Source organism: Odocoileus virginianus, chromosome 25 (genome assembly GCF_023699985.2).
Source record: "Odocoileus virginianus isolate 20LAN1187 ecotype Illinois chromosome 25, Ovbor_1.2, whole genome shotgun sequence".
NCBI lineage: Eukaryota > Metazoa > Chordata > Mammalia > Artiodactyla > Cervidae > Odocoileus > Odocoileus virginianus.
This window is the reverse complement of record NC_069698.1, coordinates 9,789,103-9,804,022: the sequence shown is the minus strand read 5'-3', so window position 1 is coordinate 9,804,022 and position 14,920 is coordinate 9,789,103. Positions and strand designations below refer to the sequence as shown.

Sequence of the window (14,920 nt, the reverse complement as noted above, 5' to 3'; positions counted from 1 at the left end):
GGCTGTTAGGAGAGTTTCGTGGGCTAATACTTGCAAGGTGCTTCTACCATAATTTATGTGATTCTCCTAATTATTTTAACTTCACTGGAGAGAATGTGTATTTAGACAGTGTATGTCCTGCTATTCAGTTATGTGGTGACGTCTCTCATCTTTTCAGTTTCTTTTTAAATGCCCTTTACTTTTCTTTATTTATACTTTACACATTTCTTTAACTTGACTCCTAAGCTTTTCTGATTACCAAAGAGAGTTGAACACACTATAGTTAAAGAAGAAATAATTTTTAATAAATTAATAAACATTCTTGGTATTTAGTTGAGTCATTGTGTTGAGAGTTTATACAATGTTACAGATTTCAGGTTACTTTTATGGTTGCATTATATCCTAGCACTAGAGCCCAGTATCAGTATAATTAGGTCTGGATTCAAATCCTAGTTCTGATTTTAGTTAGTTTTTTAATGAGTTTTTTGACTATATCATTTCACCCTTTTGGGCTAAGTTTCCTTACTAGAAGTAAGGGAATTAGACTATGCTATTTTAAGCTCTCTTCTTACCCTAAATTTTTATTATTCTTTATACTCAAAGGACCTAATTGCCAGAGAGGCTGACCTGTAGGTTGGGGTCAAGTTACACAGTAAAGAACCTGCCTGCAGTGTGGGAGACATGGTTTGATCCCCGGAAAATCCCATGGACAGAGGAGCCTGGTAGGTTATGGTCCATGGGATGGCAAAGAATTGGACAGGACTGAGTGGCTAACGCTAACAGTATCACAATTTCTTTAGAAGGAAATCCTATGAATGTAGGGTACAGTGAATAAGAGATTAAAAATTCACCTTCCCCACAATGCTCCCTAGTAGTATGTGTATTTTTTTTGGGAAAATGATTCCTTATTTTCTTCTACAAATTGATGACATACCTCAGAGAGCTAGTTCAAAGCCCTTCTCTGGAAGTGAAGTGAAAATTTCTCAGTAGTGACTCTCTGTGACTCCATGGACTATACAGTCCCTGGAATTCTCCAGGCCAGAATACTGGAGTGGGTAACTTCCCTTCTCCAGGTGATCTTTCCAACCCAGGGATCAAACCCAGGTCTCCCACATTGCACGTGGATTCTTTACCAGCTGAGCCACAAGGAAAGCCTTCTCTGGAAGGCACTTTCTTATTGGCCTCCTTTGATGTGGCAAATGCCATACTGAGGGAAGAAATTCACTGTACAAATTCCCATTCAATATAGTGTTGAAATTCATCGCTGCAGGGAAAATGTAGACTTTGATAGAGTTTCAGTCGCAGGAAAAACTTGGAGGAGGCTGTAAATAAAATGCCACACTGTATGAAACTTGGGCCAATGACCTTTTACTGGGGTTAGTTGGTCCAATAGCTATAAATATTAACTCAAACTGAATTGAGCAAATGATCTTTAATAAAACCGGCATGCTGCAACGTCCTCAGATTACATTTATAATTTTGTTTGGATCTGTAAATGTCTACTGTATAGGGTAGAGAGGCATATAGGAGGAGGAACTCTGGAGAGTAGTGATGAGGCAAGGATGTGACCCCAAGGTATATCCCCTACTTCGGAAGAAAAACCTTTGTGTTCCTGGGGAGGAGTAGCAAAGAGTTAGTTTCTCTGAAGCTGGATGTGTTTGGTTTGGCATTTGCCCTGGGCTGTTGTCTTCTCTCTCCAGAGTGGTCTTGAAGCTAGGAAGTTGAACAAATGGTAAGGACCCAGTAAGGTGTCTGAGAGACAGAGAGAATGAAAAACAGAGGTAAGAGCAAATAGGACTGGCAAGATGAGTCTGGAATGATAAGCCACACCTGCTGAGATGACAGAAGAATGAGGAAATAATCAACCAGCATGTTGGGTGGGACCCACATACTTTTCAATCAACTATATAAATGCTTTTCTTGGAGTAGAGACTAGGTGTTATCTAGTTCGTCAAGTTTTAGCTGCAAGCTGGGCTTTCTCACTCCTGCTTATAACTTCCTCTCCCCCATTTATTCAAAAAAACAGTTCAAATTTATACACCATCAGCGATATATTGTTTAGTAGGAGAAAGTCTGATCTTAAAGAGTTTACAGCCATAAATTCAACCAACCAGAGCAGTATATACTTTTGCTTGTTCTCATCTTTCCTTTCCAAACCCCACAACCTTGTTTATTTATTAAGCAAATTCTCATGTGTGTTATGCCATGTTTCAGGTAGTTTTCCAGGCATGACAGATGCCTACACATTTCATGTTCATAAAAACCCTCTGGGGTAGGGGCTGTTACTATTCTCATTTTATCTGTAAGGAAACTGTGGACATGGAAGTTAAATAACTCTCCCAAAGTCAGATAGCCAGTAAGTGGCAGAGCTGAGATTTGAACCAGTGACTCTGGCTCCAGAGTCTATGGTCTTAACAATTTTACCACATTGCATGGTCTTGATTTTGAATTGGTGGTTGTTCACAAAAAAGAAAAATATTTGAATGATGAACACAGGATCTAATTTTAACTAATTTCCTGTTGGAGAGGAAAAAGAGTTCATTTTCTTTTTTAAAATAAGAGCCAAAAAAAAAAAAAAAAAAGAGTCAGTTGCTTCTAAGTAGTTTTGGAACCTACATCATTTTTTCACTGTGCAAGAAATGATTTGAGAGAATAGGGTGCAATGAGGGAATGATTTAACTGTCATTAGGGTTTCTTTCAAAACTCAGGCTATTTCTATGAAGCCAAAAGAAAAGAGGCTGTTCTTGTGTTCACCAGGGCCAAAGTGATCGCCACATCTGCTACCCTCCAGGTCGTTCTGCTCTTTTACTTATTAAACAGCTGCTGATGGGATTCTATTTATGTGCTGTTACTAGGCCAGATGAGATGGACATCCACGGAAATACACACGTGGCATCTGCCATTAATGAGCTTAAAATTTAAAGAAGGAGACTAAACACACACATACCATCTTTAAATAACCTTCAAATCTAGTAGCATGTGAGCAAGCCCTCGAATAAAGATTTCAGGGGTGAAGATCAGTGGGGAAAATTTATGGAAAGGCTGACTTTGAATAGATGGGGAGATGGCATATTGAACATATACACTTCTGCACATTCTCTTAGTCTTATCTGGTTCAAGAGCTTTGACCTCTTCCATCCATCTGCTCTGCCTCAGCTGGGAGCCTGACAAAGTCTTTGACATTCTACCACCCAAGACTGGCCAGCTCCATGCCTGGACTCTCTGGTTCCTTCCGTACTTTGAGGCTTGTATGATACATCATACTATTAAGCACGGGCTCTATCTGCCTAAGCAGCTCTTCAGAGGTCCAGAAGACACAACCTAGAAGAGAGTTGACTTGGGCAAAGAGCAGTAAGAGCTGGAAAGAATTTGGGCAGATAAGTACTCTTTCCTTTCCATCCTTCAATGGACTCATCCAAGACAGTTTCTCTGACCAGCCTGTCTGGAGACATTCTGGGTAGCTGAGTAGGTGACCTGATAAGTGACTGAGATTCTTTAAGCTCGTAGTGAAGTAGAGGCCATTGCTGTTATGTTACCTTTTATTGCTTGTCATCATTCCCTGTGTCCCTTTCTTTTTCCTTCACTCTTGTCCCAGGATTGCATTTCCCTAAAGAAATATTTCATAATTTTTGCTACAGTTTCTGTTTTCTAGAAGTTTTAGAGTAAGACAGAAGAGATGAAAATCTTTATAGAGTATAGGATATACAAAGGAATGATCTGGATTGAGAACATTTATGTTGGGAATAGCCATGGTCAAATTTTAGAGGGCCATGATGAGAGGCATAGATTCTTGGAAAGCTTTTGAACATAGGAGTCCCATAGTGGAAGCTGGGGTTTAGGAAGGTAGATCAGTTCAATTCAGTCACCCAGTCGTGTCCAACTCTTTGTGACCCATGGACTGCAGCACGTCAGGCCTCCCTGTCCATCACCAACTCCTGGAGTTTACTCAGACTCATGTCCATTGAGTCAGTGATGTCATCCAACCAGCTCATCGTCTGTCATCTGCTTCTCCTCCTGCCTTCAATCTTTCCCAGCATCAGGATCTTCTCCAATGAGTCAGTTCTTCATATCAGGTGGCCAAAGTATTGGAGTTTCAGCTTCAGCATCAGTTCTTCCAATGAATATTCAGGACTGATCTCCTAGAGGATGGACTGGTTGGATCTCCTTGCAGTCCAAGGGATTCTCAAGAGTCTTCTCCAACACCATGGTTCAAAGACATCAATTCTTCAGTGCTCAGCTTTTTTTATAGTCCAACTCTCACATCCATACCTGACTACTGGAAAAAACCATGAAGGTAGATCAGGTTGAAATAAAAACTGGGGTGGTGGAGGTGGAGAGAACTGGAGGCAGGAAGACTATTTATGATTTAAATGTGAGGCTGAATATAAGACCATGCTGTAGAAATTAAATGGTGGATGAGGAACCTTAAGAAGGCTTTAAGCTATCTTAGTAAAATAAGAGGTCATTCACTAGACATGAGTAAGAGGAAGGTACAATGAGAAGATTAAAGGAGGGGGGAATGCCAGTGAGTATTACACTCCTGAGGTCATGCTACTGAGCAGCCATGGTTCAGACTGGGTCACAGTGCTTTATGCTGAGCCTGGCTATGTGGCTGTCGTTCTTCCTACTCTCTATCAATATGCTTCTAGGGCACATACAGGAATTCTCATTTCATGATGAGTTTATGTCCTACAAAAAAAAAATTGCCAAAGTACTGATGAGATACTTACATGGTCTATTCAGTATGGATCTTGTTAATTATGTTTTGTTAATTCTGTAAATTAATTTGTTAACAGGTTAATATTAATATGTTGAAATTTAACATATTAATATTAAAATTACTAGTTAAAATTACTACTATGGAAATTGTTATTTACAGTATGTTTTAAAGAACAAAGAGATGAACCCTGTGGTTGTGTATCCGTTGGCTCTTCTTGTAAAGCCAGAGTGACCACACAGCACTCGTGTAGTCATGACATTTGTCCAGATCTTGCTGTTCATGAGAAGGCAGAAGTGGGTGGAGCAAGCCATGTATTCATTCTGGATCTGGAATGCAAATGCGTAAGCTCCATCTTGTTAATTTTGTGTAACCCTCAGCTACATTTAAAAATACTTCTGAATATTTTTGAGTTGTCACGTACTTTATACATTGGCCAGTTATTGAACATTTGAGTTTGTGTTGAAGTTCCCCATGTCCAGGATTGTTTGTTTGCCTGGAAGAATAATTAATATTCCAAAGCATTACTTGAGTACAGTTTATATGCTGAGGCAGGTAGGCAGAGGTAAACTATAAACCAAGGGAGATAATATAGCTACCCAGACTCTGAGGTAAGGCTAGCAAAGAATCTTTAAGTTAAAACAAACAAAAAAGCTGGGAACATGAAGTTTTTGATTTGTTGTGCATGATGTCATGGTTTCCAGGGACTTGAAGTGTTGTCTGGCTGGTGACTCAGAAGTCTGCTTTTGACTCAGCGAGTCGGTCTTTTCGTGGTGGCGCGGGTACCAAAGCGCGTCCTTTTTCAAGGGGTGGTATTCCAGTGGAGGTGCCCATTTGGCTTTATGTTGATGTGGTGATCATCATGCTTATGATAGGAGCTCATTTCCTTTGAGCCCTCAGAATCTGTCTTGCAGAGATCAAGCCTGATCCAGAAGTGAGTGTCTCAGCTGCCTTTTTGTCTGAGTTTATTGGTAGAGTCAGCTGCGTGTCGGCAGTAGGCAACTGGTTTCAGTTTCATCACAGGAAGACGTGAGCCAGAAACAGCATGTAGAAATCAACCAAAGGCCTGTGGGAGTCTGACCGGTGTCATCGGTAGAAGGCTGAACAGTGCTGAGCGAGTTTCAGAAATTGGGGGAGTTTAAAAAGTGGAGGGAGTGTCACATCTTGAAGGGATGGGGGAAGGGGCAAAAAGACCCAAACCATCTCAGCAAGAAAGTGTGAGTCCAAGGAACACATGGAGGAAAGCTGAAGAAGACACAGACTTAAAACAACAACTGCTATCCTTAGGGGGAAGTATGTGCTATGAGTTAGCTCTATTAACCACCAAGATCCTTACACCAGAAGATTTGAGCACTGCTTAAAACATTGCTATGAGGTCATGGAAACTCTCTTGGCTTACTTTCTGTCCAGTCATTTCCAGTCTTTCTACACATGAACTTATCTCGGTCCCCAGATGTTCTTGACTGTCTCGCCTTGTCTGGGCTCAGTGGCATTTTGCTTGGGTCTATTTATCGTGATTCTGACCTGTTAGCCTCACACAATGTTGCCTGCAGTAAATGTCTGTCGGCATCATGTATCTTGTTCATAGGTCTGATGTTTCCTATATATGAGCTGTCCACTCCTCAGGACACAGATGTCCAGGATTTATTGTTCTATCTGGTCTGTTAAGAAAATTCTCTTTCTCTGGAAAAAAAAAAAAAACATAAAAATAAAACAGAACTTGACCAACAAACTCATTAATCAGCCCATCCCCCCAAATCCCCAAAGAGTCTCATGTCTGGAGAGTAACTGCAGGGACCCCAGAGCAAGCTGCCTGGGTTCCCAAGGCAAATGCCCAGTGAAGAGTCTCCCAGGCTATAGCCACTGATCCCAACTTCAGCTGCAGGTGAGAAAGTGTGGCTGAGCCAGCGGGCTGCTTCACAGATGCTGAGCTGGCCTCAGAGCCTTGCTGATGCCAGCTTTCCCCATGACCTGATCATGTCTCTAAATGTACAGAACTGATATTTGAAGCTTGTCTGAGTTGCTCTGCAAAGTGCTGGCATTTGCTTCAGGTTCAAGGATTTGCTCTTCTGTGTCTTTTTTAAATATAGGAGAATGAGACAGGAAGAAATGGAGCTTCCACCAGCACCTCTTGACAGACAGTCTTGTCCTTGCCAAATCCAAAGGTGTTTAAATTCTTTTCTAAACTCCTTCACTTCATCTTTCTATACTTTATTCCTTGGAGACTAGGTTAATTTTGATTCCAGCTTTCACTTCTCTGAAGAGAATGCTTGCCTCCATTTATTGAGCTCCAGATTTTCATCTGAACTCTAGAACTCATATATAGCTGCCTTCTAGATGCCTTCAGTGTTATGAGATCATTTGGAAATCATTATGTTCCAGGCTAAACTTACTTTCTTTAAAGTTTCCCCACAGAGAAAGACAAATATATCACTTACTTGTGGAATCTAAAAAAAATGATACAAATGGACTTATTTACAAAACAGATATAGACTCATAGATATAGAAAACAAACTATGGTTACCAAATGGGAAGAGGGCAAGAGAGATAAATTAGGAGTTTGGGATTAACAGATACACACTACTACATATAAAATAGATAACCAACAAAGACCTACTGTTATGTTGGTGCAAAAGTATTTGCGGTTTTGCATAGTTGAACTTTGCTGTTTGATATTGGAATGCATTCTTAGATAAATGTGGGTTATGTTATATACCATTTTAATGTGCATTTCTCACTTTATGTTTTTCTGTTAATGACTTATTATTTGCTGTTTATTTTATATTTATTTTAGACTAGGGAAATAATGTTAGACAAACAGCAAATTCAAGCAGTTTTCTTATTCAAGTTCAAATTGGTCATAAAGTAGTAGAGACAACTCACAAGATCAACAACACATTTGGCTTATGAGCTGCTAGTAAATGTACAGTGCAATGGTGGCTCAAGAAATTTTGCAAAGGAGATGAGAACTTTGAAGATAAGAAGTGTAGTAGCTAGCCATTGGAGGTTGATAATGACCAACTGAGAGCCATCTCTCAGTTTCGCTTGATCCTCTTACAACTACATGAGGATTTGTTAAAGAACTCAATGTTGACCATTCTACAGCCGTTCAGCATTTGAAGCAAATTGGAAAGGTAAAATAAGCTCACAAATTGGGTGCCTCATGAGCTGACCACAAATTAAAAAAAAATTGTTGTTTTGAACTGTCATTTCTCTTATTCTACACAACAACAATGAACCATTTCTTGATTGGGATTGTGACCTGCGATGAAAAGTGGATTTTTATACAACTGGTGATGACCAGCTCAGTGATCGGACTTAGAAGGAGCTCTAAAGCACTTCCCAAAGCCAAACTTGCCCTGAAGAAAGGTCGTGGTCACTGTTTGGTAGTCTGCTGCTGGTGTGACCCACTCCAGCTTTCCCGGTGAAACCACTGCGTCTGAGAAGCATGCTCAGCACATCGGTGAGATGCACTGAAAACTTCAGTGCCTGCAGCTAGCTTTGGTCAACAGAAAGGGCCCACTTTTCCTCCAGACAATGCCCAACTGCACATCGCACAAACACTGCTTCAAAAGTTGAATGAATTGGGCTAAGAAGTTTTGCCTCATTCACCATATTCACCTGACTTCTCACCAACTGACTATACCACTTATTCAAGCATCTCAGCAACTTTTTTCAGGGAAAACACTTCCACAAAGAGAAGGAAGTATAAAATGTGTTCCAAGTGTTCATCAAATCCCGAAGCATGGATTTTTATGCTATAGGAATAAACCAACTTATATCTCATTGGCAAAAATGTACTGATTGTAATGGTTTTTATTTTGATTAATAAAGATGTGTTTGAGAAGAAATGGTATTGACCTAACAGATGCAGAAGATATTAAGAAGAGGTGGCAAGAATACACAGAAAAGCTAAACAAAAAATATCTTCATGATCCAGATAACCATGGTGGTGTGATCACTCACCTAGAGCCAGATATCCTGGAGTGCAAAGTCAAGCGGGCCTTAGGAAACATCACTATGAACAAATATAGTGGAGGTGGTAGAATTCCAGCTGAGGTATTTCAGATCCTAAAAGATGATGCTGTGAAAGTGCTGCACTCAATATGCCAGCAAATCTGGAAAACTCAGCAGTGGCCACAGGACTGGAAAAGGTCAGTTTTCATCCCAATCCCAAAGAAAGGAAATGCCAAAGAATGTTCAAATTACCACACAATTGCACTCAGCTCACATGCTAGGAAAGTAATGCTCAAAATTCTCCAAACTAGGCTTCAACAGTACATGAACCGAGACTTCCAGATGTTCAAGCTGGTTTTAGAAAAGGTAGAGGAATCAGAGATCAAATTGCCGACATCTGCTGGATCATAGAAAAAGAGAATTCCAGAAAAACATTTGCTTAATTGACTGCACTAAAGTATTTGACTGTGTGGATCACAATAAACTGTGGAAAAATTTTTAAGAGATGGGAATATCATACCACCTTACCTGCCTCCTGAAAAATCTGTATGCAGGTTACGAAGCAACATTTAGAACCAGACATGGAGCAATGGACTGGTTCCAAATTGAGAAAGGTGTATGTCAAGGCTGTATATTGTCACCTTGGTTATTTAACTTATATGCAGAGTACATCATGTGATATGCCAGGCTGGATAAAGCACAAGTTGGAATCAAGATTGCTGGGAGAAATATCAATAACCTCAGATATGCAGATGACACCACCCTTATGGCAGAAAGTGAAGAGGAACTAAAGAGCCTCTTGATGAAACTGAAAGAGGAGAGTGAAAAAGCTGACTTAAAGGTCAACATTCAAAAAATGAAGATCATGGCATCCAGTCCAATCACTTCATGGCAAATAGACAGGAAAATAATGGAAACAATGACAGATTTTATTTTCTTGGCCTCCAAAATCATTGTGAATGGTGACTGAAGCCATGAAATTAAAAAAATGCTTGCTTCTTGGAAGAAAAGCTTTTATAAACCTACAGAGCATATAAAAAAGCTGAGACATTACTTTGCTGACAAAGGTGTATCTAGCCAAAGCTATGGTTTTTCCAGTAGTCATGTATGGATGTGAGTGTTGGGCCATAAAGAAAGCTGAGTGCTGAATAATTGATGCTTTAGAACCGTGGTGTTGGAGAAGACTCTTGAGAGTCCCTTGGACTGCAAGAACATCAAACCAGTCTATCCTAAAGGAAATCAGTCCTGAATATTCATTGGAAGGACTGATGCTGAAGCTGAAACTCCAAAACTTTGGCCACCTGATGCGAAGAACTGACTCATTAGAAGAGACCCTGATGCTGGGAAAGATTGAAGACAGGAGAAGGGGGCGACAGAGGATGAGATGGTTGGATGGCATCACCAACTCATTAAACATGAGTTTGAGCAAGCTCCAGGAGTTGGTGATGAACAGAGAAGCCTGGTGTGCTGCAGTCCATGGAGTTGCAAAGAGTGGGACATGACTGAGTTGACTGAACTGAACTGATGATAATGATTTAACACTTAGAGTCCAAAACTGCAATTATGTTTGCAGCAACCTAATATATAGTAAAAAGAACTATATTCAATATTTTGTAATAACCTATAATGGAAAATAATCTGAAAAATGTATATAACTAAATCACTTTGCTTACCTCTGAACCTAACACAGCATTGCCAATCAGCTATATGTCAATTAAAGAAAAAGTCTTTCTCAATTTGCTCCCAGTTTTATATTTCTAAGTCTGGAATTGATAGATTATCTTTTATTCCCTATATACATTTAATACCTTGTTCTATCAAACCCTATTTTATATAGTTCTTTACTTTGTTTTCTTTCTCTGTAATGTTCATTGCCACCCTCCAAGTCTCATGTTCTTAAATAACAGCCTCGACTAATCTTCCTACTGCTAGATGTATTCTCTTCAAACATCATCTTTACTGTGAAACTGTTCCTCTCCACAACCTACAGCACAAAGCAAGAACTCCTAGTTGAGTCTGCTCTTATGTAATCTACATACTTAACCTTAACTTTTCCTACTGGGTTTGGGAGAATATGAATTCTGGGTAGGCTTACAGAGAAGTGGACTCAATAAGGAGGAGATAAAAGCAGCTGTCGGGTCACCGGTGCAGGTTTCTCAAATTCCATATTGAGTTGGCTCACTGTCCTATCAATGTTGGGCATAAGAAATGAATTAGATACCTAGGTGAACCAGCCTGGTGCAAATTTCAGATAAATACTTGATCTCTCTTGTGCTGATGCCAAATGAAATGAGAAGCCAGAAAATGGAAATGGGATTATGGTATAGCAGGCTGGATTTGAGTTAGACAAAGAAGAGAAAAGTTGCAGTAAATATTTGAATGCATTTAACTCTAGTAGAACATTTCTGATGAGGATTGTATGTGCAGTAAACTAATGAAGGACTAAATATATTTGCAAATATAAATTCATACCTAAAGTATTGCGGAGAACTACATGCTTTCTATTTAACAGTAGACTTAAAAAATTGTAAGCTGACCACAGAGACTTGGGAGTAGCATGTGAAAGAGAATTCTGGGGCAGCTACTTTGAAAACTACAGGAATGTGGTATCACTTTTACTTCTTTTCCTTGGTAATTGCATTAGCTGTGACAAGTAAAGATTGACTTCCACAGAGAGGTGGAGCTTTCCCAAAATCTAAGGAGATCAGTCTCACAATGATCCAGTATAGGTTGATGTTCTTCCTCCCTTTATTCAGCTTTTAGAAAATGGCTTATAACTTTTGCCTTCAGAGATGTAATGTTTGCTTTCCATGAGCAATAACCCACTAGGCCAGGTTTGGCTTAACATTCTGAAAGATTCCAGTTATAGCAGAGGTAGAATTATCCACCACCTAAGGTCACTTGAGGCTGCATCAGATTTGAAGAATAGAAGTCAGGAACAATCAACGGGCATGTAGATACTGGGGCAAAGTGCTGATTTGGAAACCAACTTATATGTGGGTGTTCCTGGCTTGGTATAAAGATAGGCCCCCTGGGACAAATTTCATCTTTTTATCTTTGAAATAGACTATGAGAGAGGCTCTGTGGGTAGCTTCCTTTCCAGACAAAGAGAAGCTGGTAGAAGTTGGGTAGATGACTCTCATGGCCAAAGAGGCCAACAATTCTGGGTACATGAGTGATGTGAGATAATGAAAAGCAGGTGCTTCATACACCGAACATCTTAACTCTCAGCATGGGATCAGTAGCTACCTTTGAACCTTTGTCTCTTCCAAATCAAATACTGGCAATTTCACTTTGATTACAGGGACAATTACTTTCTCTTACTATAATCTTTTAAGTATTCAACTAGATTATATAAAACTGCCATTAATAATCTGTGAGGTCAATTTGCTGATGCTCAAAGTCTATATATGTGTTCTAGTTTCTAGTTGTTGGATCAATTGGAACTTATGATAGACTATAAACTGAAATAAACTATCTTCATCCCAACTGACATTTTAAAGATGTCTATTTATCACTCCTACATTATTAAAGTAAGTAGTTTAATAAGAGGGCAAGATGGGGTCTACAGTAATGCATAGTTTTTTGACTAAGGAAGAAGCCAGCAGTTGATTTCCTCTCATATTTTTATCCTTATGGTATATGATGAAGCAATAAATGTTGTGAAATTGATATGATAAAAATTGGGGCACTGTAACATATTCTGAGTGTCTTATATGGATCTGGGTCTAACGCAGGCACAATTTGAAGCAAAGATAATAATGTTGTATTCTTACTCACCCCAACCCCCAACCATTCCTTTTTGTTGTGAAGAGAGATTTTTTTTAATCTCAAAGCAGGACTCACTTAAATGAGTTAGTATGTGATATTTGTTTTTCTCTTTCTGACTTCACTCTGTATGGTAGTCTCTAGATTCATTCACATCTCTTCAAATGACACAATGTCGTTCCTTTTTATGGCTGGATAATATTCCATTGTACATATGTACCACATTTACTTTTATCCATTCCTCTATATTCATGGAATGTGGAAAAATGATATAGATGAACTTATTTGCAAAGCAGAAGCAGAGACATATATGTAGAGAACAAATGTATGGATACCAAGGGAGGAAGAAGCGTGGGATGGATTGGGAGACTGGGATTTGCATATATACAGTGCTATGTATAAAACAGATAACTAATTCAGTTCAGTTCAGTTCAGTCGCTCAGTCGTGTCCGACTCTTTGCGACCCCATGAACTGCAGCATGCCAGGCCTCCCTGTCTACCACCAACTCCCAGAGTTTACCCAAGCTCATGTCCATCGAGTCGGTGATGCCATCTGACCATCTCATCCTCTGTCGTCCCCTTCTCCTCCTGCCCCCAGTCCCTCCCAGCATCAGGGTCTTCTCCAATGAGTCAACTCTTCGCATGAGGTAACTAATTAGAATCTCCTATATAGCCTGAGAACTGCTCATTGCTCTGTGGCGACCTAAATGGGGAGGGAATCCAAGGAAGAGGGGATGTGTGTATATGTGTGGTGGATTCACTTTGAGGTACAGCAGAAGCTGACATGACATTAAAAAGCAACTATACTCCAATTAAAAAAGTAGGGTTCCCTTGCTTGAATCTGGAATCCTAGGTCAAACTATACCCACTATGTTTTCCATAGAGCGGTCCCTGGGCAGCTGTTCCAAACAAATTCATTTGTTTTACCAAGAATGGAAATGACCCAGAATTGACCAAAGTTTGGACTTGCCACTCTAGAGGAGGGCCAATCTCTCAGTTAAAGCAGAATCTCGAGTCTCTTCAGCTTTGCTGGTTCTATGAGGTTGAGAGAATTTATGAATCTGAAAAAGGAATTATGTTATCCTAGAAAGAATTGAAGTTGTTCTTACCTTGCCTTGTTAGTATTCCATTCATCAGAGGGTTACATATTTCTCCAAGGCAGGGTGGGAAAAGCTTTCTGAAGGCAGGGTGAGAAAGAACCTGGGTGAATGAAGGATGTAGGGGTTTTAGAGGGAAAAGGAGAAAGACTAACTTGTGAGCTGTCTTCAAGAGGAATGAATACAAAGCATTAGCTTTCTCTGTTGTTTGTGTTTGTCCTTGCAGATACCTTGAATATGAATATTGGTTTCAATAAGGAAGCAAAATGAACTCTGACAGGAAGGTTGGGAGCCGTGACTGGCAGGAGAAAAATGAAGCCAAACAGCATGGAGGTGTGTCCCTGTTAGTCACGACTGGGTTTTACCTTGATCTATGCTCAGTTATCAACATCTTTTCAAAATGCTTGGCACTCATTCGTGAAATAGCATACATGTCCTGACGTTGAAGTAATGGATAAGTTTTCAGGTACATTGTATTGAAACAAGCCTCTCTCCTCTTCTTTCCACACTGTGAATTCATTAGTGTATCTATCCATTCTAGAGTCATCCGCTGAGAGACCATTATGTGATAGGCGCCGTGGTAAGCACTGTAGATGATCAAACACTTAGTTCCTAGAAATGTTACAACAGTAAACAATTTGCTTTTTTTTTTTTTTTTAAATGTGCTTTTATCCTAAAATTTGCTTTTGGTTTTATGATTCATGCTAAAGGTTTCAAACCAAGAATCCCCAAATGAATAAAGAATGTGGAGATATTTGTGATGATTTATAGCTTTTTAGATCTGCACTGCGTTGAACTCATAAAGGCTCTACCTTATTCATTGTTTAAAATATTGCAAAAGCCAATTATGAGTAAGGTAGGCTCCTCACTGACTCCAGAGGTGCCCTAGTTGTTGCTCAGAAGTCAAAGTACCAGCCTTTTTTGTTCTATTCTCTCTGTGTTACCCTGTATAACATTTACAGCAAATGAACCCTGGTATTTGTCAGTATGAATTTTATGCCTATTACTATTTATGGTGTAATGCTACAGTAATACCTGCATAAACTCACAAGAATGGATTTAGGAAATGTGAAGGGAAAAGGAGACCATGAACCAAAAAAGAAGTCTTGAAATAACACAGAAAGAAACTGACAAAAACAAGACATACACATCCTTCGGTGGGAGGATGGAAAAGAAACAAGATCGTAATTATCATTTAAAGGACTCATGCATAAGGTACCCTTTCTGTGGTCACAGTGAAGGAAATACAGGTGATGAGGGCTTCCAGTAGAAAGGAAGAATGGCAAGAAGGGTTAGTAGGTGACTTGTCTCCCTCCTGAGAAGGGAAAAAAAGTGAAAACCTGAGCAATGGCAGTCAACGTCAGTGTTAGTAGAGAGGAGAGATGGTGGCATGGCTATAAGC

At 39.7% G+C, this 14,920-nt stretch overlaps 1 long non-coding RNA gene across 1 annotated transcript in view; it reads left to right on the top strand.

Moving 5' to 3' along the window:
* LOC139031044 (uncharacterized) overlaps positions 1-14,272 on the top strand; it is a 48,786-nt gene extending 34,514 nt beyond the window's left edge. The window contains exon 2 of the long non-coding RNA XR_011483462.1: positions 13,745-14,272. This is a non-coding gene — a long non-coding RNA (uncharacterized lncRNA). The remainder of the gene's footprint in view (positions 1-13,744) is intronic.
* Positions 14,273-14,920: the final 648 nt, after the last annotated feature.